The sequence below is a fragment of the Budorcas taxicolor genome, chromosome 1, assembly GCF_023091745.1.
Source record: "Budorcas taxicolor isolate Tak-1 chromosome 1, Takin1.1, whole genome shotgun sequence".
Lineage (NCBI taxonomy): Eukaryota > Metazoa > Chordata > Mammalia > Artiodactyla > Bovidae > Budorcas > Budorcas taxicolor.
The window spans coordinates 219,758,109-219,783,810 of record NC_068910.1 but is presented as its reverse complement, the minus strand read 5'-3'; positions in this window follow the sequence as shown (position 1 = coordinate 219,783,810).

Genomic DNA, 25,702 nt, shown 5'->3' with positions numbered 1-25,702 from the left:
TTAGAGTCCCTTGTAAGTCTAGAAGGCTGTGCCTCATATATGGCTAAACCGTAAGAACCATCGGTCAACCTGAGGTCTAAGTCCTCTACCCATGTCCTAGTGACATATTTTCATGCTCAGAGAGAAATGATTTTAACTTCCCCTGAACAGTGAAGTTCTAAGGGAAAAGAGTGCAGAGATCATAGCTCCTTTAGAATATCTCTGAAAAATGAGAGCCTGAATTCAATCCTATCCAATCTTATTCAAAAGAGAGCTGAATATACACACAAGAACAATTCTGTGTGACAGAGATCCACCTATCACGGGTTGAATCGTCCCCACCCCTCCCAATAAAAAGGTGTAAGTCCAACCCCCAGTGTCTCAGAATGATCTAATTCGGAAATTGGGTCTTTACGGAGATAATTAAGTTAAAGTGAGGTGGAGTGGTACAATGAAAGTGTTAGTCGCTCGTGTCCGGCTCTGTGTGACCCCATGGGCTGTAGTCCGCCAGGCTCCTCTGTCCATGGGATTTCCCCGGGGCGAGAATACTGGAGTGGGGTGCCATGCCCTCCCCCAGAGGGACTTCCCAACCCAGACCTTTTGATAAGGATCCAATGTGACTGGCATCCTTATGAAGAGGGGACATTTGGACACAGACAGACACATGTGCAAATTTACAGGAGCACGGAGAATGCCACCTGCATGCCGAGGAATGTCCAAGGCTGTTAGAACCCAGGAGAGAGACATGGAGAAAACCCTCTCTCACAGTCCTCAGGGGGAACCAAGCCTGCCTTGAGCCTGAACTTTCAGTCTCCACAACTATGAAGCGATACATTTCCATATAAGTCTGTGGAACAAGCAGACCCCAGAGATACTGAGACTCAGCTCTAGACCATTGCAACAAAGCGAGTCACAAAAAAAATTTTTGGTTTGTTTCCTAGTGCATATGAAAGTGATGTTTCCACCACGCGTCTGTGCTGAGCTTAGTCACCCAGTCGTGTGTGACTCTGCTGCCTCACGGACTGTAGCCAACCAGACTCCTGTGTTTATGGGGATTCTCCAGATCAGAATACTGCAGTGGGTTGCCGTGACATCCTCCAGGGGATCCTCCCAACCCAGGGATCAAACCCAGATCTCCCGCATTGCAGGCAGATTCTTTACCAGCTGAGCCACAGGGGAAGCCCTGCTTCCACTATTGCAGTCTATTAAGCTTGAAATAGCATTGTATCTAAAGAAATTTACATAACTTAATTAAAATAAATGTTATTGATAAAAAATGCTAACCTTCATCTGAGCCTTCAGTGAGTGATCTTTTTGTAATAGCAACATCAAAGATCACAGATCACCATCACATTTATAATAATAAGGAAAATGAAACATTATGAAACAATGACACAAACATATGAAGAGATGAAATATGTTGGAAAACTGATCCTTGTAGACTTGCTTGATACAGGGTTACCGCAAACCTTCAGTTTATAAAAAATGCTATACCTGCAAAGAGAAATAAAGTGAAGCCTGATGAAAACAGGTATGCCTGCACTTTGTTGCAGGAGCCCCAACAAACTAATATAATACATCCCCTCCCATCCGTTCTTTTGTTGCTGTTGTTCAATCACTAAGTCGTGTCCAGCTCTTTACAACCCCATGGACTGCAGCACACCAGGCTCCCCTGTCCTCCTCTACCTCCTAGAGTTTGCTCAAATTCATGTCCAATGTGTCAGTGATGCTATCTAACCATCTCACCCCCTGCTGCCCCCTTCTCCTTTTGCCTTCAGTCCTTCCAGCATCAAGGTTTTTTCCAATGAGTTGTCTCTTTGTATCAGGTGGCCAAAGTATTGGAGCTCCAGCTTCCACATCAGTCCTTCCAATAAATATTGAAGATTGATTTTCTTTTGGATTGACTGGTTGGATCTCCTTGCAGTCCAAGGGACTCTCAAGTGTCTTCTCCAGGATCACAATCCAAAAGCATCAATTCTTCCATGCTCAGCCTTCTTTATGGTCCAACTCTCACATCCACATACTCACAAGAGTCATTGGCAACCCGCTCCAGTATTACTCCCTGGGAAATACCCTGGACAGAGGAACCTAGCAGGCTACAGTCTATGGGGCTGCAAAAGAGTCAGACAGGACTTAGGGACTACACAACAGCACGAGACATGTTTGTCCGGGGAGGGGGGCAGAGGGAGGGGAAGACCCAGGGCAGAAAGGAAGTAGCATCCTTGTAACCTCAGCAGGAACATGATGCCCACCTTTCAGCAACTGCAGCCCACCAGCTGTTAGCCTCCAGGTGATGAACAGGGGCTGGTATGTCACGGTTCTTACTAACTCTTCTGAATCTTGAAACCGCTTCTTAAACTGAATCCAAGACCAGCTACATAATAAGCAGAATCCAGAGCAAACTGAAAATGCTGGTCCTCTTGTTATGGTGATAGTCCAAGATGTCCTTCAGCAGACGGATGGATAAGAAAGCTGTGGCGCACACACACAGTGGGGTCAGCTCAGCGCAGTCGCTCAGTCGGGTCCAACTCTTTGTGACCCCATGAATCGCAGCACACCAGGCCTCCCTGTCCATCACCAACTCCCAGAGTTCACTCAGACTCACGTCCATTGAGTCCGTGATGCCATCCAGCCATCTCATCCTGGGTTGTCCCCTTCTCCTCCTGCCCCCAATCCCTCCCAGCATCAGAGTCTTTTCCAAGGAGTCAACTCTTCGCATGAGGTGGCCAAAGTACTGGAGCTTCAGCTTTAGCATCGTTCCTTCCAAAGAAATCCCAGGACCGATCTCCTTTAGGATGGACTGGTTGGATCTCCTTGCAGTCCAAGGGACTCTCAAGAGTCTTCTCCAACACCACAGTTCAAAAGCATCAATTCTTCGGCACTCAGCTTTCTTCACAGTCCAACTTTCACATCCATACATGACCACTGGAAAAACCATAGCTTTGACTAGACAGACCTTTGTTGGCAAAGTAATGTCTCTGCTTTTCAATATGCTATCTAGGTTGGTCATAACTTTCCTTCCAAGGAGTAAGCGTCTTTTAATTTAATGGCTGCAATCACCATCTGCAGTGATTTTGGAGCCCAAAAAAATAAAGTGAGCCACTGTTTCCACTGTTTCCCCATCTATTTCCCATGAAGTGATGGGACCAGATGCCATGATCTTAGTTTTCTGAATGTACACAATGGAGTATTACTCAGCTCTTAAAAAGGATGCATTTGAATCAGTTCTAATGAGGTGGATGAAACTGGAGCCTATTATACAGAGTGAAGTAAGCCAGAAAGAAAAACACCAATACAGTATACTAAAGCGTATATATGGAATTTAGAAAGATGGTAACGATAACTCTGTATGCGAGACAGCAAAAGAGACACAGATGTGTAGAACAGACTCTTGGACTCTGTGGGAGAGGGCGAGGGTGGGATGATTTGGGAGAATGGCATTTAAACATGTATACTATCATATGTGAAATGAATCACCAGTCCAGGTTCGATGCATAAGACAAGGTGCTCAGGGCTGGGGCACTGGGATGACCCAGAGGGATGGGGTGGGGAGGGAGGTGGGAGGGGGGTTCAGGATGGGGAACACATGTACCCCCGTGGCAGATTGATGTCAATGTATGGCAAAAACCACCACAATATTATAAAGTAATTAGCTTCCAATTAAAATAAATAAATTTTTTTTGCATATTTCTTTTTTTTAAATTTTAAAATCTTTAATTCTTACATGTGTTCCCAAACATGAACCATATTAAAAAATAAGCCACAAATTAGTTTATGCCTGACAATAGATGGCACTATCCTAGCAGATGTATGTACATCTCTCCTACCAAATATTGTTGAACTCTAGTAACCAGTTTATTCTCATGCGGGGAAAAAATGTTGAGTCCTCCCAAAACAGAGGAAATCCCACCAGCTTCGGGTTCTTCTGATAAGCTGACACCCACATTTATATCAGGACATGTCGTACTTGGTCACAATTACTTGTTTACAAGGCCATCTTCTCTACCAGACTGTGAGTTCTTCAAATTCCTAGACTATGTCTCTCAATCCTTTCTGCTCTAGCATCTGGCAAAATGCCTAGTACATGGTGAGTGTTTAGTAAATATTTGTTAAATGACTAAGCAGAGATTGCTGCTGTATGCAGTCACCTCCATCTAAGCAATCCCCTTCTATCTGCTCATCAGTGATGGGTATTAAATATGAAATGGACTAAAAAGACCCTCATCCAGCTCTACCTGTGAACGATAGCTAAGTGTTCTACTGCGGGTCCATTCTGCTTGTCTGAGCCCTGAGGCTCTGCCTTTTGTCCAGTTTCATGGTCCTTCCATGTCCTTAGTCTCATGGTACACGGTTGCCGAGTGACACGGCACCCTTGTTTCCCTACACTTGGCAACGGGCATCAGCCCTATGGAGCTGAAGATGAGGGACTCCAGGCATGTTTAGCTGGGTCAAGGACAGGCTTCCTGTGAGCATAGTACCCCCTTCCTGTACAAAATGACCCCTTGATGTTCACTTCAAGACTTCACTTTGGGAAGCGGTAAGCTGGAAGGTGATATGCAGCAGAGGCAGCCTGACCTTACCCTTCTGGCTCAAGACTGGCTCTGCAGAGTGAGCTCTGCTGGGTAACTCCAGTCATTGCGATGTGTGCTCCTGCCATCCTGCCTTGCTTGTAGTGCCCTTGTTGATTTGTTTTTGCTGAAAGAGCATCTGATGGCACTTTTAGCTCAGGGTTCATTTCAGATGTGGAAGCAGGGAGAATATTCCTCTGCTGGATGGCTTTGTTGTTTGGTTTTTGAATGGAAGGCTCTGCTACATAAACAGTGCTGTCTGTCTTGATAAAAACTGCTTGCAACACAGGCTGGTGGGCAGGGAGTGTTTCAGTGGTGTCGTGATGTGAGACACTCGCCGTAACATCCAGGGACCCCGTGGTATTCCCACATTGCATCCACTTATCAAGGAAGAGTTTTAAATCACTCTGATGTTAAAGCGATGGGGAAGCAGGGTGAACACCAGAACACAGTTTCATCATTTTGAAAAATGCATCTGGGGTCCCCCCTGAGTTTGGCAATTAAGGGAGGGAAAGCCACATCTTTGTAAAGAAAGTGAGGTAGACTGGGGGTGGAGAGGAAGTTAGGCTCGCTGGATGCGAGGCTCCTTCCTGGGCTTCCGCACCCACATCGGTGGAACAATACAGTCCAGATGGCTCCCATGGGCAGACCAATAAGACAGCACTCTTAAATGACTTGGTGCTGAGCACATAGATGTCCCTTGTGGCTCAGCGGGTACAGCGTCTGTCTACAATTCAGGAGACCAGGTTCGATCCCTGGGTCGGGGAGATCCCCTGGAGAAGGAAATGGCAACCCACTCCAGTGGGTTGGAAAATTGCCTGGAAAATCCCATGGACAGAGGAGCCTGGTGGGCTACAGTCCATGGGGTTGCAAAGAGTCTGACACAACTGAGCGATTTCAGTTTCAAGCACATATTAACTCCTCAGGTTATTATCATAATTAGCCTTGGCTATGGAGTCTGGCATCTTAAGTGGTTTGAATCTTGTTTTGCTCAACATCTACTAATCATATATCCTTGGACATAATGTATCTTTGCCTCAGTTTCCACCTCTATCAAATTGGATAGGAAGTCCTTTTAGAACTGCTGAGCATGAAACGAGTAGGGATCTATGTGAAATATTTGGCAGGGTGCCTGGTATGCAGTAAGCACTCAATAAATATAAACTACTGTTGTTATCATTACTGTTGCTGCTAAGAGTACTCGAAGGGCAGGATCAGTGTTCTCTGGGAAAAGGGAACTAGCCCATTGCAGCCATTTTGAAGATTTTTCTGAGAACCAAAAAGCGAAGAATTGACAATTAGATGATACCCAAGGTACAAAACTTCACAAAATGTTATAATCCTTAAAAAAAACTTTATTTTAAAACGATTTTATATTTACAGATTATCGGCAAAGATAACATAGAGTTGCCGTATACACCTTTCACAACATTCAGTTAACATTTACACAACAAGGGTGCACCGATCTAAAGAAACTGACGCTGGTACAACACCATTAGCTGCGTTACAGATGCTGTTCCAGGGTCACCGGTTTGTCAGCAGCACCCTTTCTTCCACTCCAAGGTCCAATCCAGGGTCCACCTGGCACCAGACTTTGTGTCTCCTCGGCCTCCTCCAATCTGGGACACACCCTCAGTTTATTCCTGTCTTTCATGACCTTGGCCATTTGAAAAATACTGGTCAGATACCTTGAAGATCGTCCCCAGACTGGGGTTTGTCTGATGCTTTCTCATGACTCAGTGGGGTGGTGGAACCTGAGGCAGAACACCACAGAGGTGGGGTGGCTCCGCCGTGCATCAGGTCAGAAGGGCCCCAGGGTCGGTGTGCTCCGTTACTGGTAACACAGTAGCTAGGTCCAGGCCTCACCCAAGCGGAGAAGAAACAATCTCCACCTGGTGGGAGGAGGTGTATCAAAGAGTTCATGGGCATAATAACAACCGGCACAGTAATTAGTACATATTTTAAGGAGAAATCATTTGTGGTGATGCTAAAATTCCTTCTTAAACCTTTGCTCGTTAATTTTTAGCATTTATCAGCATATACAGCAACTTCTACTGTAATGTTCTAGTGGTAATTTTCCATGTCCCTCTGTCGCTCATTCTGTCCACATTTATTAACTGAGATTTCTCTCAAAGGAAGAAATAATCTATCTTATTTATTTATATCAGCATGGATCCATCAGTGTGCATTTTATTTGGGGGCTATAACCCTATACTATATACATAATATTCATTTTATTGGAGGATGGTATTTAGAAACCAAGTTCTGTGTGCTAAATAGGATGTCTCTGCTACAGGTCCCTCTCAGGGAATATATGCATGTATCAGTCAGCTCAGTTCAGTTCAGTCACTCAGTCATGTCCAACTCTTTGCGACTCCATGAAGCGCAGCATACCAGGCCTCACTGTCCATCACCAACTCCCAGAGTTCACCCAAACCCATGTCCATTGAGTCAGTGATGCCATCCAACCATCTCATCCTCTGTCGTCCCCTTCTCCTCCTGCCCTCAATCTTTCCCAGCATCAGAATCTTTTCCAATGACTCAGCTCTTCACATCATGTGGCCAACGTATTGGAGTTTCAGCTTTAGCATCAGTCCCTCCAATGAACACCCAGGACTGATCTCCTTTAGAATGGACTGGCTGGATCTGCTTTCAGTCCAAGGGACTCTCAAGAGTCTTCTCCAACACCACAGTTCAAAAACATCAATTCTTTGGTGCTCAGCTTTCTTTATAGTCCAACTCTCACATCCACACATGACCACTGGAAAAACCATAGCCTTGACTAGATAGACCTTCGTTGGCAAAGTAATGTCTCTGCTTTTTAATATGCTATCTAGGTTGGTCATAACTTTCCTTCCAAGGAGTAGTGTCTTAATTTTATGGCTGCAGTCACCATCTGCAATGATTTTGGAGCCCAAAGAAATTGTCTGTCACTGTTTCCACTGTTTCCCCATCTATTTGCCATGAAGTGATGGGTCCAAATGCCATGATCTTCGTTTTCTGAATGTTGAGCTTTAAGCCAACTTTTTCACTCTCCTCTTTCACTTTCATGAAGAGGCTCTTTAGTTCTTCACTTTCTGCCAGAAGGGTGATGTCATCTGCATATCTGAGGTTATTGACATTTCTCCCGGCAATCTTGATTCCAGCTTGTGCTTCTTCCAGCCCAGCGTTTCTCATGATGTACTCTGCATAGAAGTTAAATAAGCAGGGTGACAATATACAGCCTTGACGTACTCCTTTTCCTATTTGGAACCAGTCTGTTGTTCCATGTCCAGTTCTAACTGTTGCTACCTGACCTTCACACAGGTTTCTCAAGAGGAAGGTCAGGTGAAAAAGATGGGAACATGCATGTATTCTAATTCTATACATACACTCATATATGCATCCAAATTTTATTTTCATATCTAACTATATGCCTACTGGCATTTGGGGTAGAAGGGATACTTGTAGGCGTCTGGTCGAGTCCCTTCACTGTTCACCTGAAACCACCACAACGTTGTTAACGGACTACACTGCAATACAAAATAAAAAGAACTAAAGGGAAAAACCCCTCAAAATCAGTTATGATTTTGAGTTCAAACTGTTATCTCTGAATCTTATCTAGAAAAATAGGATTCATTGGCTTTCCCCTTATTTGTTTGTAAGCTTCTTTCTCTGGCAGTGAGAAATCTGGCATTTGATTTCTATTGATACAATTTCTTTGTTAGTTTCAGAATTGCTAACCCATGCCCCTATGAGAAACTCAACCACAGTAAATAAATAACTCACGTACAGTTTGGTCTGCAGGCCTAAATCACCTAGTTTAAATGCTGTTTTCCAAAGGTACATAGGTCAACTCCTTTCTTCTCTAGTCACTTTTAGGAATTATGTCGCGTATTTATTTATCACAGTCTGTGTTCCCTCTTGACGTCCACTGACATCTTGGCTATTTTATTTAATTCGCATAAGTAAAATTCATCCTTTGTGATGTCCATTTCTATGAGTTTTGACAAATGCATAGAATCATACATCTCCATCACGATACCACTCAAAACATTGCCCACCAATTTCCCTCCTGCTGATCCTTTGAGTCAGCGCCTCCCTCACTCACCCACCAAAGATCTGCTTTCCGTGTCTATACTTTTCTTTTTCTAGAATGTCATATAAATGGAGTCACACAACACACAGACTTCTGTATCTGCCTTCTTTCATTTAAGGAAATTCATTCCTAACTCATTCATGCTGTTGCATGAAGCAAGAGTTGGTTCCCTTTATCCCTAAGTGATAAAAGTGATACACTTCCCTGGTGGCTTAGACGGTAAAGCGTCTTGCTTACACTGTGGGAGACCTGGGTTCAGTCCCTGGGTTGGGTAGACCCTCTGGAGAAGGAAATGGCGACCCACTCCAGTACTCTTGCCTGGAAAATCCCATGGACAGAGGAGCGTGGTGGGCTGCAGTCCATGGGGTCGCAGAGAGTCAGACACGCCTGAGCGACCTCACTTTTCACTTTACCATGGAGTAGTATTCCAGTCTATGGATGTACTGCAGCTTCTTTCTTCATCCTCCTGTCGAAAGAAGACTGGGCTATTTCCATTGTTCAGCAATTATATTTAAAGTGTTTATAATGTTCACACACATTTTTTGTATGACTATAAGTTTTAGATTCACTTGATTAAATACTTGATAAACAAAAGTGAGATTGGTTAATCATTTAATAAACTCATGTTTAACTTCATAAGAAACTGCCCAACTGCTTTCCACAGTGGCTGTACCACCTTGCATTCCGCTAGAGCTAGAGGGTTCATTGCTGTGCAGCCTTAGCAGCGTTTGAAATTGTTGATTTTGTTTTGTCTTAGCTGTTCTAATGTAAAGGTATCTCATTGTGATCTTAATTTGTATTTCCCTAAAAGCTAACTTTGACCTTGAACATATTTTCATATGCTTCCTTGCCCTCTATGTATCCCCTTTAGCAAAGTGCCAGTTCAGATCTTACCCATTTTTTAAGTGGGTTATTTGATTTTGTTTTGTTGAGGTTTAAGATTTTTGGATATTTTCTTGCTTTAAGTGTCTTGTCAGTTATGCGTTTTACAAATGGTTCACCCCACAGTACGGCCTATCTTTCCATTCTCTTAACGTCACCACACACACGTTGGTGCGCACAATGCACACTGAGGTCAAACGAACTGAAACATTGGGATTTGGAGCCAGGAAATGATTATTGAAAGGGCAAGTAAGAAGAACAAGTGGCTTGTGCTCAAAAAACCCAGGACTCCTCAAAGGTTTTCAGAGAGAAGCTTTTATAGGCAACATTTTGGTGAGGGCCTCAGGATGCATGACTTCCTTCTGACTGGTTGGTGGAGAGCTAACAGGACCATGCTCCGAGAATCTTGTGCTCAGTCTGAAGTTAACCATCCTCCTCCTTGTGAGGAAGGGTGCATTTTGCAGAATATCGCAGAGAAATCGTGTGTATCTTCTTTGGGGAGGAGCCGGGCCTTGCCCGTGGCTGCACTGTTGCTTCCGGGCTGCGCCTCCTTTGTTCCTGCAGTGTCCTCGCTTCCCTGATGAGCAGCTGTTTAAATCTTCTCTTGGGCACGCAGGAAAGTCTAGGAGTCTGAAATCATTATCCTTCAGGTACAAAACCACGGTCTTTGGACCCAGAAAGGCAAAAGTGGGTCTCTTGTTCAGTTTCATCAACAGTTTCAGTCACAGAGTAAAAGTTTATAATTTTCATAAAGTTCAGTTTAACAATTTCTTTTTCTTTTTTCAGTTTAGTCTCTCAGTCATGTCCGACTCTTTTCAACCCCATGGACTGCAGCACACCAGGCTTCACTGTCCATCAACAACTCCCAGAGCTTGCTCAGACTTAAGTCCATGGAGTCAGTGATGCCATCCAGCCATCTCATCCTCTGTCGTCCCTTTCTCCCACCATCAATCTTTCCCAGCATCAGGGTCTTTTCCAATGAGTCAGTCCTTTGCATCAGATGGCCAAAGTATTGGAGTTTCAGCTTCAGCATCAGTCCTTCCAGTGAATTTTCAGGATGGATTTCCTTAAGGAAATCATGTGCTTTTGGTTTCGAAACTAAAAATCTCTCCTCCAAACCCAGGGTCATATCAATTTTCCTCTGGGAGCTTCATAGTTTTATATCTGGCCTTTAAGTCAATGATCCATTTTTGAGTTATTTTCATATAATCTTGGAGGCATGCATCAATCTTCCTTTTATTTTATTCTTGCATGGGGCTATCAAGTTTTTCCTCACCATTTGTTGAAAAGACTATCTCCGCTACATAAAATTGCCTTTGCATATTTGTGTAAAAATGTGTTGACAGTGTTCACAAGCGTCTGCCTCTTAGTTTCCTGGTCTGCTGCGCATCCTTTCTGCCAGCACCGCCCTGTGCGAGGCGCCTGCTCCCGATGACGGCCTTGTTTCTCTGGAGTGTCTTTTACTTGCCTTTGTATATGTCTCATAATTTTGGTTGTAATTTGTTCATCTAGTGTAAAACAGTAAATACTGAGGTAAATATCCTTTGTGTTTGGAGATGAGCACAGATTTCATCCTGGGAGGCTTTTCGCATGAGATTTGTGTCACCTATTCAGGAGTTTGTTATTTCTGTGGTTACTCTCATCCCACCTCAGCCTTCATACATGTGTCCCCAGGGAATCTGAAACCGTGTAGCTCACACTGGGACCTGAACCCATGGTCTTTTCCCTGAAATCACATCTGCTCTCAGGATTCAGAACTTCTAGTGAAATTCAGGTTTTTGATGTCTCCTTGTAGAAAGAATTCATTGAGCGCACCAGGCCCAAGCATCCAGTATCAGTACGGGGAGAGAGGGAGGGGGGTTCAGGATGGGGAACACGTGTACACCTGTGGTGGATTCATAATGATGCATGGCAAAACCAATACAATAGTGTAAAGTAATTAACCTCCAATTAAAATAAATAAATTTTTATTTTAAAAAAAGAAAATTCACTGAAAGAAAAAGTGATATGTAAGAAATGAATTTATTCCAGGGGAAACACACTCCACACAGGGTGGGCCATTGCAGAATGGTTAGTTTCCACAGCCTGGGTAATTTCATAGGCTGATGAAAAACAGCAGAAAGCAGAGCACTGAAGAATCGATGCTTTTGAACCGTGGTGCTGGAGAAGACTCTTGAGGGTCCCTTGAAAAGCGAGAAGATCAAAACAGTCAATCTTAAAGGAAATCAACCCTGAATACTCTTTGGAAGGACTGATGTGGAAGTTGAAGCTCCAGTACTTTGGCCACCTGATTCAAAGAACTGACTCATTGGAAAAGACCCTGATGCTGGGAAAGATTGAAGGTGGGAGAAGAAGGGGATGGCAGAGGATGAGATAGTTGAATGGCATCACTGACTCAGTGGACATGAACTTGGGCAAACTATAGGGAATGATGAAGAACAGGGAACCCTGGTGCAGTCCATGGGGTCCCAAAGAGCCAGACATGACTTGGTGACTTAACAACAACAACGCTTTCATAGGCTGATGAGTGGGAGGATCATTGCAACTATTCCAGGAATTGGGCCACCACCCACTTGTTGGCCTTTGACAGTCAGCCTCAGAACAGTCATGGTGCTGGTGATGAGTCAGGAGGTAGATGGGGCCTCCCTATTGTAAAGCAACTGGAGATTTATTCCCTATAGACTGAAATTCCAAAATGAGAATAGCAGGACAATTAAAAGAGGAGGCTGGGCGCTGCCCAGACCATGTATTTCTCATTCTCAAAGTCAGGAGAGCTCCCCAGGCACACACGCGCACAAAGGCTCCTTGGAGGTCAAAGGGGGAACAATGTCAAGGGATGCTCTACCCATGCACCTTTGCCATAGAATCCATCTTGTCTAAGAGACGTACCCATAGACATGGAAGGATTCTGAGATATACCAAATATGGACTGTGGGCCAGGCAAATCAAAATGACTGACCAAAGGAAAACTGGAAGAAATGAGTGATACAACTCAGCAACATGGGGACTCTCCCTCCTAGTCTGCCCATGTCTGCCACACATGCTGTAGTCTTTTTCCTCTTTATAAATCTATAACTTGCTTCACTACTTTCTGTCTTACTGGACATTCTTCTCTGCAAAGCTAAAGGGACAGGGCCCTTGTCAGTGATCACCGGTCTACTGGCTACAATCTGGTGCTTTCACCCCCCAGACCCAGCTTCAGTCTCCAGTTTGAACTCCAAGCCCAACTCCAAGCCATTGCAGGCCAAGAGCACCTGAGATCAGGGGCATCAGAGGCCCATGGGTACATCTTATCAATAGAGTTCAGTTCAGTCGCTCAGCTGTGTCCGACTCTTTGCGACCCCAGCACTGCGGCACACCAGCCCGACCCTGTCCAACACCAACACCTAGAGCATGCTCAGACTCATGGCCATCAAGTCAGTGACGCCATCCAGCCATCTCCTCTCTGTCGTCCCCTTCTCCTCCTGCCCTCAGTCTTTCCCAGCATCAGGGTCTTTTCCAATGAGTCAGCACTTCACATCAGATGGCCAAAGTATTGGAGTTTCAGCTTCAGCATCAGTCCTTCCAATGAATTTCAGGACTGATTTCCTTTACGATTGACTGGTTTGATCTTCTTGCCATCCAATGGACTCTCAAGAGTATTCTCCATCACCATGGTTCTAAACCATCAATTCTTTGATGCTCAGCTTTCTTTATAGTCCAACCCTCACATTGATACATGACTTCTGGAAAAAAAACATACTTTAACTAGATGGACCCTTTGATGGCAAAGTAACGTCTCTGATTTTTATTATGCTATCTAGGTTGGTTATACCTTTTCCTCCAAGGAGCAAGTTGGAGCCTTTAATTTCAAGGCTTCAGTCACCATCTGCAGTGATTTGGGAGCCCAAAATATTAAAGTTTCTCATTGCTTCCATTGTTTCCCCATCTATTTCCCATGAAGTGATGGGACCAGATGCCATGATCTTAGTTTTCTGAATGTTGAGCTTTAAGCCAACTTTTTCACTCTCCTCTTTCACTTTCATCAAGAGGCTCTTTGGTTCTTCTTCACTTTCTGCCATAAGGGTGGTGTCATCTGCATATCTGAGGTTATTGATATTTCTCCTGGCAATCTTGATTCCAGCTTGTGCTTCTTCCAGCCCAGCATTTCTCATGATGTACTCTGCATAGAAGTTAAATAAGCAGGGTGACAATATACAGCCTTGACGTACTCCTTTTCCTATTTGGAACCAGTCTGTTGTTCCATGGCCAGTTCTAACTGTTGCTTCCTGACCTGCATACAGGTTTCTCAAGAGGCAGGTCAGGTGGTCTGGTATTCCCTTCTCTTTCAGAATTTTCCACAGTTTATTGTGATCCACACAGTCAAAGGCTTTGGCATAGTCAATAAAGCAGAAATAGATGTTTTTTGGAACTCTCTTGCTTTTTCGATGATCCAGTGGATGTTGGCAATTTGATCTCTGGTTCCTCTGCCTTTTCTAAAACCAGCTTGAACATCTGGAAGTTCATGGTTCATACTATTGAAGTCTGGCTTGGAGAATTTTGAGCATTACTTGCTAGTATGTGAGAATAGTGCAATTGTGCAGTAGTTTGAGCATTCTTTGGCATTGCCTTTCTTTGGAATTGGAATGAAAACTGACCTTTTCCAGTCCTGTGGCCACTGCTGTGTTTTCCAAATGTGCTGGCATATTGAGTGCAGCACTTTCCCAGCATCATCTTTCAGGATTTGAAACAGCTCAACTGGAATTCCATCACCTCCTCTAGCTTTGTTCGTAGTGATGCTTTCTAAGGCCCGCTTGACTTCACATTCCAGGATGTCTGGCTCTAGATGAGTGATAACACCATATTGGTTATCTGGGTCATAAAGATCTCTTTTGTACAGTTCTGTGTATTCTAGCCACCTCTTCTTAATATCTTCTGCTTCTGTTAGGTTCATATCATTTCTGACTTTTATTGTGCCCATCTTTGTATGAAATATTCCCTTGGTATCTCTGATTTTCTTGAAGAGATCTCTAGTCTTTCCCATTCTATTTTTCTCCTCTGTTTCCTTGCACTGACCACTGAGGAAGCTTTCTCATCTCTACTTGCTGTTCTTTGGAACTTTGCATTCAGATGGTTGTGTCTTCCCTTTTCTCTTTGCCTTTGGTTTCTCTTCTTTTCTCTGCTATTTGTAATGCCTCCCGAGACAACCATTTTGTCTTTTTGCATTTCTTTTCTTGGGGATGGTCTTTATCCCTGCCTCCTGTACAATGTCACGAACCTCCATCCATAGTTCATCAGGCACTCTGTCTATCAGACCTAATCCCTGAAATCTATTTGTCATTTCCACTGTATAATCATAAGGGTTTTGATTTAGGTCATACCTGAAAGGTCTAGTGGTCTTCCCTACTTTCTTCAATTTAAGTCTGAATTTGGCAATAAGAAGTTCATGATCTGAGCCACAGTCAGCTCCAGGTCTTGTTTTTGTTGACTGTATAGAGCTTCTCCATCTTTGGCTGCAAAGAATATAATCTATCTGATTTCGGTGTTGACCATCTGGTGATGTCCATGTGTAGAGTCATCTCTTGTATTGTTGGAAGAGGGTGTTTGCTATGACCAATGCATTCTCTTGGCAAAACTCGATTAGCCTTTGCCCTGCTTCATTCTGTACTCCAAGGCCAAATTTGCCTGTTACTGCAGGTGTCTCTTGACGTCCTACTTTGGCACTCCAGTCCCCTATAATGAAAGAACGTCTTTTTTTGGTGTTAGTTCTAGAAGGTCTTGTAGGTCTTCATAGAACCATTCAGCTTTAGCTTCTTCAGGATTACTGGTCAGGGCATAGACTGGTATTACTGTGATATTGAATGGTTTGCCTTGGAAACAAACAGAGATCATTCTGTCATTTTTGAAATTGTACCCAAGTACTGCATTTTGGACTCTTTTGTTGACTATGATGGTTACTCCATTTCTTCTGTGGGATTCCTGCCCACAATAGTAGATATAATGGTCATCTGAATTAAATTCACCTATTCCAGTCCATTTTAGTTCACTGATTCCTAAACTGTCAATGTTCACTCTTGCCATTTCCTGTTTAACCTCTTCCAATTTGCCTTGATTCATGGACTTAACATTCCAGGTTCCTATCCAACATTGCTCTTTACAGTTGTGACTCCCCTTTCCCAGACAAACCCATGAAGGAAACTTTGAACAACAGAGAGCTGGAAACATCAGGGAGGTTTCCAACAGATGATCAGTGGCAAGAGCAAGTGTTCATTTTAGAAACACATGGAGACTGGTTTGGAGTGAGGTAAGATGCGGAAGCTCTTGAAGTAGTGCAAGAGAGCAGGGTAAAAGGAAAAGTAATTATCTGTAAGCTGGTATCATACTTTCTCTTAGGGAGGGAACTGTCTTTGTTCAGAAAAATCCCTTGACAAGTCATCTAGTTGTGAAAAGATAGACTCAGAAAAGAGGAGAACAAAAAAATAAAATGCTGAATTTCTCGATGGAATCAGAGAAGCACACGTGGACCTGTGTTGCTGGAACTGATGAGAATGCGAACGAGAGATGGGCACGCAGACCTGCCCAGGGAGGGCAGGGCGCCCGGTGGGGAGCTGGGAAGGGCGACATTCCCGTGGCAGGGGCGGGTGGGGGGGGGGGGCGGGATTGTCTACGTGATCCTTGGGGGTGAGGATTTCTAAAATGCTCATGGAAGGTGACTGGTTTCTATGATGAAAACACTCCCAATGGCCCTGAATCTTCAATAAGATTAGCCGGTATACAGGAAAGGGAGGGTTTTAGGGAGTGGTGATTGGGGTGGGGGTACGAGGGAATCTCAGAGAGAGGTTGCTTCCATCCAGTGCCTAACAGCAGAGGTCTCAAAAGCAGGGTCAGAGAAGGCCCTAAACCGAACAGATCCTGGGAAAGCACGCATCCCACTCCTGATCCAAGCACAACTGAAGCTCCCAAAGGCAAGCACCGGGCTTTACACACGTCAGAGATTCGGGTTTTTGAGAGAGAGTGACCTCAGCTAGCCCTTGCATTCAGTCAGAGCTGCGTTCCCATGGCCAGGAGCAGGGCGACGCTTGGGGACGATGCATCTGTTGTATATATTATCTAATTTAAAGGAATGTTAATATATGCATTTTACATATATACTTTGATAAAGGCACAGCAAACTGAGTGTGTCAAAATAAGGTGTTTTGGTCTCCAACTTCTACCATTAACAGAAAGCGACAGAGTTAGATCAATGTAGTCAAACCACTTGGAATTCTCTAAGAACATCATTGCATATCTACAAAAGCAAAAATACAGCTGAGGTTACTATCAGGGAATGTTACTGTGGAAAAACATAATGTATAATTAAGAACTACGTTTAAAATGGCATCAGTCTCCTCCAGCAGGAAAACTGGACATTTTCATGAAAGCAGAGAGGAGGAGTGGGCGAGCCCAGGCAGACTGGGGCCATCGTGCTTGGAGCCACCGCTCCCAGGGAGAACCTTACAGAGACACTTAAGTCCCACCACACATATCACTTACAAAAGGCAAATTGGGCATAAAACGCCAATTATTTTGCACCTGAGACGCAAAAGCAAGACATATTACAAACAAGTGTATTTTGGGAGATTCTTTCAAAACAGTTAATCACTAACTTTGGCTCATAGTCTGTTGTACGAACTTCAGTACCAAACAAGAGGCAGTTGGAGTTACTGTCAACAACAGAAGCGCCACATGAGAAAGTCAGAGATTTAAGAGAAAGCCTCCTGCACATTTATACTGTAGGGATATGTCTTATAAACAAGGCAGAAAATGTCACTAAAAACTTAAGGCGTTATTCTTGGAAATATTCACGTTCACATTGTCTTGTTTTCTGGGGTTTTTTTCCTCCAAAATATCTCCTGCCCTTTACTGAGACTAACGTGGAGAATGATATTCCCTGAATTCCCTTGAATCTGATATGTAATAAGGATGAAACACCGGTATCAATTCAAGTATGTTGGAAAGAGAGCATTGTTTAAATTAATCCTAACAAACTTCATTTCTTTAGTTATCTATGTTCATTTGGTTCCTCCAGAAGCAGACCCTGACATGGGGATTTGAGTGCAAGTTAAATATTTGGAACATAACCCAGAAAACTCTGTTAAAGGAGAGGAGAAGACAGACACAAAGGAGGAAAGGGCCCTGAAGGGCGCATTGCCCAGGAGGCAGTCACCGTGGACAGCAGAGCCCACATGGCTGAGAGCCCTGGGGACAGGGTGGAGCCCACCGCTCAGTTTCCCCAACTGAGGGGCCAGGGGCTCACGTCGACTCCTCCTGTGTCTGCTGAGAAGGGCCTCTGGGAACATGGGCTGCAAATTGCCCCAGGCCTGAGCCATCCCTCCTCCGGGGAGCAGACGAGCCCTTTGGAGACAGTTGAGCATGCTTGCCTGGGAGGCTTTGCGAGCTTGTGGAGGTAAATCCTGGCAGGACGTATGAAGGGCCACCACAGCACGCTTGATGTCCCTGGAGCATCACTCATATGTGAATCGGGAACTGTGGAATGAAAGGGATGTCGAAATAGTAAGTCGAGTCCTTTGTCCAGATGGTTCTGACGCCATCAGCCTGGTATAGGATACTGTGCTTTTGGGGTGAGCACCTTACACTCTTTCAGGAAGGGAGAAAAGGAAGAATTGTAAGTGCTGCCAGCTGAGCTCACATGAAATGCGTGCAGCTGTGTCTCACGAAATGAGGGAAGGAGAGTGTAGAATGGCAGTGACGTCTGATAGGAAGGGTGACAAAAGTGAGAAGGGGCAGAAACAGCCCATTTGGGGTGTCTGCTCCCCAGCCTTGCCCTCAGGACTCATGCCCCACTTGGTGGTTATAGGAGAAACTGCACTCCCTCCAAGAAAGGTGGTCTTTCTGGCAGCACTGTGTGGTTCCGAGGCTGTGAAGACCCCTGGGAGGCCAGCGCTTTAGCAGGATGAGTGAGGGCTGGCAGACCCGAGAGCTGGGGGGCAGGCCCCCAGTGCGAGCATCAGAAGCCCACGGGAGGGGCACTCGCACCCGCCTCCATGGCCAGAGCAAGGAATCCACCCAGACGGCTTCACAGGTGACGTATCACCAACGGAGGAAATTTTAACACGTGCAAGAAATGTTCATACACATCAGAAATACTGCCAACTACTCTTGGAAATAACTAGAGAAGCCTTGGAGAGGGTGTGGGATTGCACAGGAGCTGAGCAGAGAAATGGGCAGGTATCACCAGGGAGTAAAAACCAGACATGGGTTGTGGGTTCTGTGGGGACATCAGATGAACCAGGCTTGGAGAGAAGTTCATGGATGGGAGAAATAGGACATGAGTGAGAAGCCCAGTGAGGCTCTGGAATGGCGATGGGCAAAGATGGAGTCCTTCAAAGATGCTGATCAAGCTCCTAATACGTGTCAGGCAGCATTCCACACATTCAGGCCGCACTGCACAAGAATCTCCTTATTCTTATGGAGCTTAGAGTTTAAAGCAACAAATGCAAAGAAATAGAGGAAAACAATAGAATGAGAAAGACTAGAGATCTCCTCAAGAAAATTAGAGATACCAGGAACATTTCATGCAAACATGGGCTCAATAAAGGACAGAAATGGTATGGACCTAACAGAAGCAGAAGATACTAAGAAGAGGTGGCAAGAATACACAGAAGAACTGTACAAAAAATATCTTCACGACCCAGATAATCATGATGATGTGATCACTCACCTAGAGCCAGACATCCTGGAATGTGAAGTCAAGTGAGCCTTATGAGGCATCACTACAAACAAAGCTAGTGGATGTGATGGAATTCCAGTTGAGCTGTTTCAAATCCTGGAAGATGATGCTGTAAAAGTGCTGCACTCAATATGCCAGCAAATATGGAAAACTCAGCAGAGGCCACAGAACTGGAAAAGGTCAGTTTTCATTCCAATCCCAAAGAAAGGCAATGCCAAAGAATGCTCAAACTACTGCACAATTGCACTCATCTCATATGCTAGTAAAGTAATCCTCAAAATTCTCCAAGCCAGGCTTCAACAGTACATGAACCATGAATTTCCAGATGTTAAAGCTGGAGTTAGAAAAGGCAGAGGAACCAGAAATTGTGAACATCTGTTGGATCATCAAAAAAGCAAGAGAGTTCCAGAGAAATGTTTACTTCTGCTTTATTGACTACACCAAAGCCTTTGACTGTGTAGATCACAACAAACTGTGGAAAATTCTGAAAGAGATGAGAATACCAGGCCACCTGACCTGCCTCCTGAGAAATCTGTATGCAGGTCAAGAAGCAACAGTTAGAACCGGATATGGTACAACAGACTGGTTCCAAATCTGGAAAGGAGGATGTCAAGGGTGTATATTGTCACCATGCTTATTTAACTTATATGCAGAGTACATCATGAGAAACGGTGGACTGGAAGAAACACAAGCTGGAATCAAGATTGCCGGGAGAAATATCAAGAACCTCAGATATGCAGATGACACTATCCTTATGGCAGAAAGTAAAGAAGAACCAAAGAGCCTCTTGATGAAAGTGAAAGAGGAGAGTGGAAAATGTGGCTTAAAGCTCAACATTCAGAAAATGAAGATCATGGCATCCAGTCTCATCACTTCATGGGAAATAGATGGGGAAACAGTGGAAACAGTGACAGACTTTATTTCTGGGGCTCCAAAATCACTGCAGATGATAACTTCAGCCATGAAATTAAAAGATGCTTCCACTTTGGAAGAAAAGCTATGATCAAACTAGACAGCATATTAAAAAGCAGAGACATTACTTTGCCAACAAAGGTCCGTCTAGTCAAGGCTATGGTTTCTCCAGTGGTCAAGTATGGATGTGAGAGTTGGACTATAAAAAAAGCTGAGCATAGAAGAATTGATGCTTTTGAACTGTGGTGTTGGAGAAGACTCTTGAGAGTCCTTTGGACTGCAAGGAGATCAAACCAGTCCATTCTAAAGGAGATCAGTCCTGGGTGTTCATTGGAAGGACTGACGTTGAAGTTGAAGCTCCAATACTTTGGCCACCTGATGTGAAGAACTGACTCACTGGAAAAAACCCTGATGCTGGGAAAGATTGAAGGCGGGAGGAGAAGGGGATGACAGAGGGTGAGATGGTTGGATGGCTTCACCAACTCTGATGGACATGAGCTTGAGCAAGCTCTGGGAGTTGGTGATGGACAGGGAGGCCTGGCGTGCTGCAGCCCATGGTGTCACACATGCCTGAGAGACTGACCTGAACTGCGCGCGATATCTGCATGCTACTAGACAGCTTTTTCTACTTTTAAAAACATCTTTATCGGTTATCAGTAATTATCTTTTAACATTATCGTCTTAGGACCAGGAAATACAGATTTTACCTACAGAAATGTCCAAAGATGAACATTTCTGTGTCAAAATTTAATACGCCAAGGTCTTCATTAGTCTACGCCACTCTCAGAAGTTGCGTCCTGTGTGGTGGCGTGTGACACCCTGGCCATTGTGACTCAAAGGAGAGTCTGCTCAGGAGCTTCTGCTAAATGAGCTTCCTTCCTGATGAAAAGACAATTAAGGAGAAACGTCCTCTTTTCTGCCTCCCCATGAGCTTCTATGCGAACATGGGGTCCAGGACAACAGAGACCAAATTACTTCTATGAGGAAACAGAGAAGAAATGCCAACAGCCCGTGGCTGGAGCATGGACAGACAGGAAGAGCCTGGGCTGTTAGTATCATCTTTGAGCCACTGACTTAGTAAATCCTGGAGTTGCTCCTGTTTTTGAGCATATAAATTCTTCTCATTGTTTAATCCACTTCTAATGGCATATTCTGTTACTTGCAGCCAAAAGCACGTTATCTGATGGACTTGGTGAGTTTACCAAAGGGTCAATCATCTTTCAAACGTTGGTACCAAATGTTCAGAACTGCCAGGGCTCATATCACTGAAAGCAGCAATGTTGTTTCTTGACCCAAAGTAAATCTGTGGGTGTCAAAGTATTCCATAGACTGATTTTACCTGCTTTATTCTCATTCCTCATGAAATACAAACCTTATAGTTTTCTCCACTGAGCTAAAAAACCGTAGATTGGATACTAAATATGCTGATTGATTTATTTTTAATAATGCAAAAAAATAAAAGTAATTGAAGCCCAAATACTTTAGTAGACAGCTATCAGAATTCCCTGTGGGGAAGTGTCCTTTGTAGCAATTTATCTACCACAGGGCACATCATCCTTCGTCACACACTCTTAAGGTGCAGAGAACACCCTTTCCACGTGTCTGCCATGCTTCTCCTCCAACAGGGTTCCCCCACCAACGACTTCCTCCGGGGGGGGGGGGGGGAAATCTGCCAGAGTCACTTAATGTGGGAAGCACCACAAGGCAGTAAGCAAACTTCAACTATACCCTGACCAAACTGCTTTTACAGTGTGTTTACATCCCTGTAAATAACAGACGCATGCTTAACACCCTCCTTGGAAAGGTATGTTTAAAAAATGAGTCAGTTTCTCTCACTGTCAGATTTCACTGTTATCTTGTGAAGACCTTTCAAGACTTTTCCCATATAAACTATGTCAGGAGAAATCTTGAAATTTATCACCCGATCTGAATTGCAGATGACAAATGGCCTGGCTTTCCCATCATTCCAATGTTGTCAATTTGGCCTTCCTCCTCCCTGATTCAGGACAGACAGTGGGACTCCAGACTCAGGCCTGCATTAAGTATCACGTCCAGTAAATGAATTTATTTCCTTTACCAATATCATTGCATCAGGGAGACTCGGGGGGCACACTGGCTTGGAAGAACATTCCTGGTAACTGCAGATATTTCCATTTCCTTCCTGTAGTCCCAATAAAGATGAAATTTAAAAAGAGAAGAAAGAACCAATGAAGACCGAAGGAATGCAGCTTGGTCTGGTTTAGAATCCCCTCCACATTTCACACAAATTCACCGGATGGTAAAAATCCAGCACTTACAGGAATGGGAGGGTGTGGAGCCAACGACCCTCCACCTGCACACCTCTCCCAGCACCAGGAAGCTCTCGGGTGATACCCAGGGAGGGGTCCCTGATGCTGGGTGCCAGGCCCTCGATGCAATTTACTGCCTTCCTGAAAGCTTCCCTCCTCGATGTGGAGATCACACCTCCTCACCTTCCTCCTCCAGGAGCTTTGTTAACTTGCTGGATTTGTTTTCCCCTGCTTAGTTCATCAGAAACGCTCTGCCGCCACGGAGCACCTCGCGGAAGAGCAGATGCGGCCGGGAGCACCTGGGGACTGCTGCGGTCTGGACGCCAGGGCCCGTCACTTATCACCCCCTCACCACCCTCCCCTCTGTCACGTCGCCACCTGTGCTTCGCATGTTCCCAAGATTCCTTGGGAAACAAGTGCAGCGAGTGGCATCCAGGAGGCTCTCTGATTCCTGCGCAGTGACAAGCCCTCCCTTCCATCCCTGCCTTCCAACGTGCTAATTGTAAATGCAGAAACCAAGAAATGCCTCCCGAAAGCACAGGCTTGAAACTCAACGCAGACGAAGGGGCAGCAGCTGCCAGGACGCCAACACTCAGATTTCAGTCCGAGGCACGCCGTGGAAGTGACGGCAGGCTCCCGGCTCCCCTTGTCTTCAAGGCAGAATTGGTCCCAGCGGGAGACCACCCCTGAGTCTGAGGGCCCAGCCATGTGAGGTTTCTCAGGCTCTTACAATTATTAAAACACCTGTGCTAAATAACCTCCTCCAGGATAAAGTGGTCCTGGATCTCTGAAATGACTCATTTCTTAACAAGGCGGCTTTATTGATTGCGTCTCTCCATCAGCAGGAGAACAGGGAGGAAAAGCAGGTTCGGAACGTCTTGAAGTTTTTTCTCACCTGCGTTGCAAGGCATGATACATCTGCTTTGAAACCCTTCTTCTCCTGCAACGCTAGTGAAAACCAACCCAGATTTAAATGGCACTAAAAAGGCAACCGTAGGCAGCCCAAGGAAGAGAAGGTACTGTTTATTTGGATTGAGAGCTGAATGGAAAGAGAATTTCTTCCTAACATCAGATGCTTTGGAGAAAAGATAATTCAGGGAGGAACCATGCAGGAATGACAGAAATGCAGTTTTAAGTGAATAAACTTCCTCCTGCTTTTCAAGATGTGCCGAGTGCCCATGTCATATGCTTAGTTTATTTTAAAGCAGCTGGTCACTTAAATTGAAAATCACACAGATGGATGAAAAGTTCTCCCGGGATTAGGAAATGTCTCTTAAAGACCCACGGCCACATGGGCCGTCAGCGAGGATGGGGCTTCAGCCGCTCTGCCCACAAGCCCGCAGACTCCTACTGTCCAGGTAGAGGTCTGGCTGGAAGTGGGTTTGATTCCTTCAGATACAGTTCCTTCTTCAGTGAGGGTCTCTTCCCTAAGCAGTAGGGCTCAATTCAGGCACGGGCATGTTATACAGGAACTGATGCAGGGAACGTTCCAGGTTCTAAGGAAATCCAGGTCTTGCTTAATCTCTGAAATTTCCTGAAGCCTTGAAAGAGCCCTGGACCAGCATCACCCCAGGGCTGTCTCTGCCAGGACTTGGGGAGGGTTCCGAGACCAGCGATAGCTGCACCCACACCTGACATTCCTGAGCATCCCTAGACTGAGGATCAAACCTGACCAAGCCCGATGGAACCCAGCAGCGCAACCCCTGACTCACTGCTACACCAGCACAGTCTAGAAACACACAAGTGGATGCCACGAGCACATTGGAAACCTGCTCTCAAGCGACCTCTCACCTTTCATCAGTGCTCACGTGCTCCAAGAGCTATGCTAAGGCACTTCACGTAAAATATCTTATTATTCCTCACAGCAAGCAGGTTCGGAAGCTACTCTTGGTTTCCCCATGTTATAAATGAAGAAGCTGAAATATAGGGTGTGTAGGTAACCCTCCCAAGGCCACAGAGCTAGTAAATACTAGAGCCAGAAGTGGTCCCACACAGTCCAACTCCAAAGACCTTACTATTTTAATTGCTACATGATTCACTCAAATGCACACACACATACACACACACATTAAAAACTCTGTTTAACTTGCTGAATAGTATTAGTAATGTAAAGAAGAATAACAGTGAGAGAGTATGAGAATCTTTTCTTTCTTGGACTAAAATATTTGCAATAATACTATCTCGGCAGAGGTGGGGGATGGGGTTGGTCTCTCATTGCTTCTGAGGTTATATATAGAAATAAATTTTCTGAAAGGCAAATGGCAATAATATGAAATGCTTGGGGATTTCACCTACTACACCAAATCAGCAAATTTATTTCCAAGGATTTATCTTAAGGCAGCAATCCAGACAAATGGGAAGAGATGGCTACACGGCGATTTCATCACTGCGCTGTTTGCAGTGGAATGAGAAATGACCGCAGTGTTGAGTAAGAGGGAGCTGGCTGAACAGACCGTGGTATGTCCATCGACTGGAACACGTGCAGCTACTCAAAACTGTTATTTCAATATGTATTAAAAAAGTGAAAGTCACCCAGTCGTGTCTGACTCTTTGCGACCCCATGGACTATACAGTCCATGGAATTCTCCAGGCCAGCATACTGGAGTGGGTAGCCTTTTCCTTCTCTAGGGGATCTTCCCAACCTAGGGATCGAACCCAGGTCTCCCACATTGCAGGCAGATTCTTTACCAGCTGAGCCACAAGGGAAAATATGTATTAAGTGATGAGGAAATATGTTGGAGGTACACTGTTAATAGATACAAAGCCGTACACATAATATAACTCCATTTTTTTAAAAAAATTTACACATATACTGGGAGCTTTAATGAAAAGCACTTCTTATCCCTGTTATTTTAACTCTGATTAGAATGGCCTCCCTTTCCAGCATTCTTGCCCGGGAGATCCCATGGACAGAGAAGCCTGGCAGGCTATAGTTCATGGAGTCTCAAAGAGTCAGACATGACAGAATGACTAAGTGTGTATCTTTGGCTTGTGGAATTGCATGCAAGTATTTCTTTTTTATTTTCTCTGGATTAATAACTTGTGTGTGTTTTTTGTAATCAAAAATTTTGAGGGGACTTCTCTGGGAGTCCAGTGGTTAAGACTCTCTGCATCCACTGCAGGGGGCGTCCATCTGAGCCCTTCAGGGAACTAAGACAGTGCCCTGAAGATAAGATTAAGTTAGTGAATTGCTTACATAGACTGACAAATCTCAATTGTATTGTTTGGGCAGATAAAGATGTGAAATCGATTATGAAATGTCAACGTTTTCTTATTACAGGTAAGA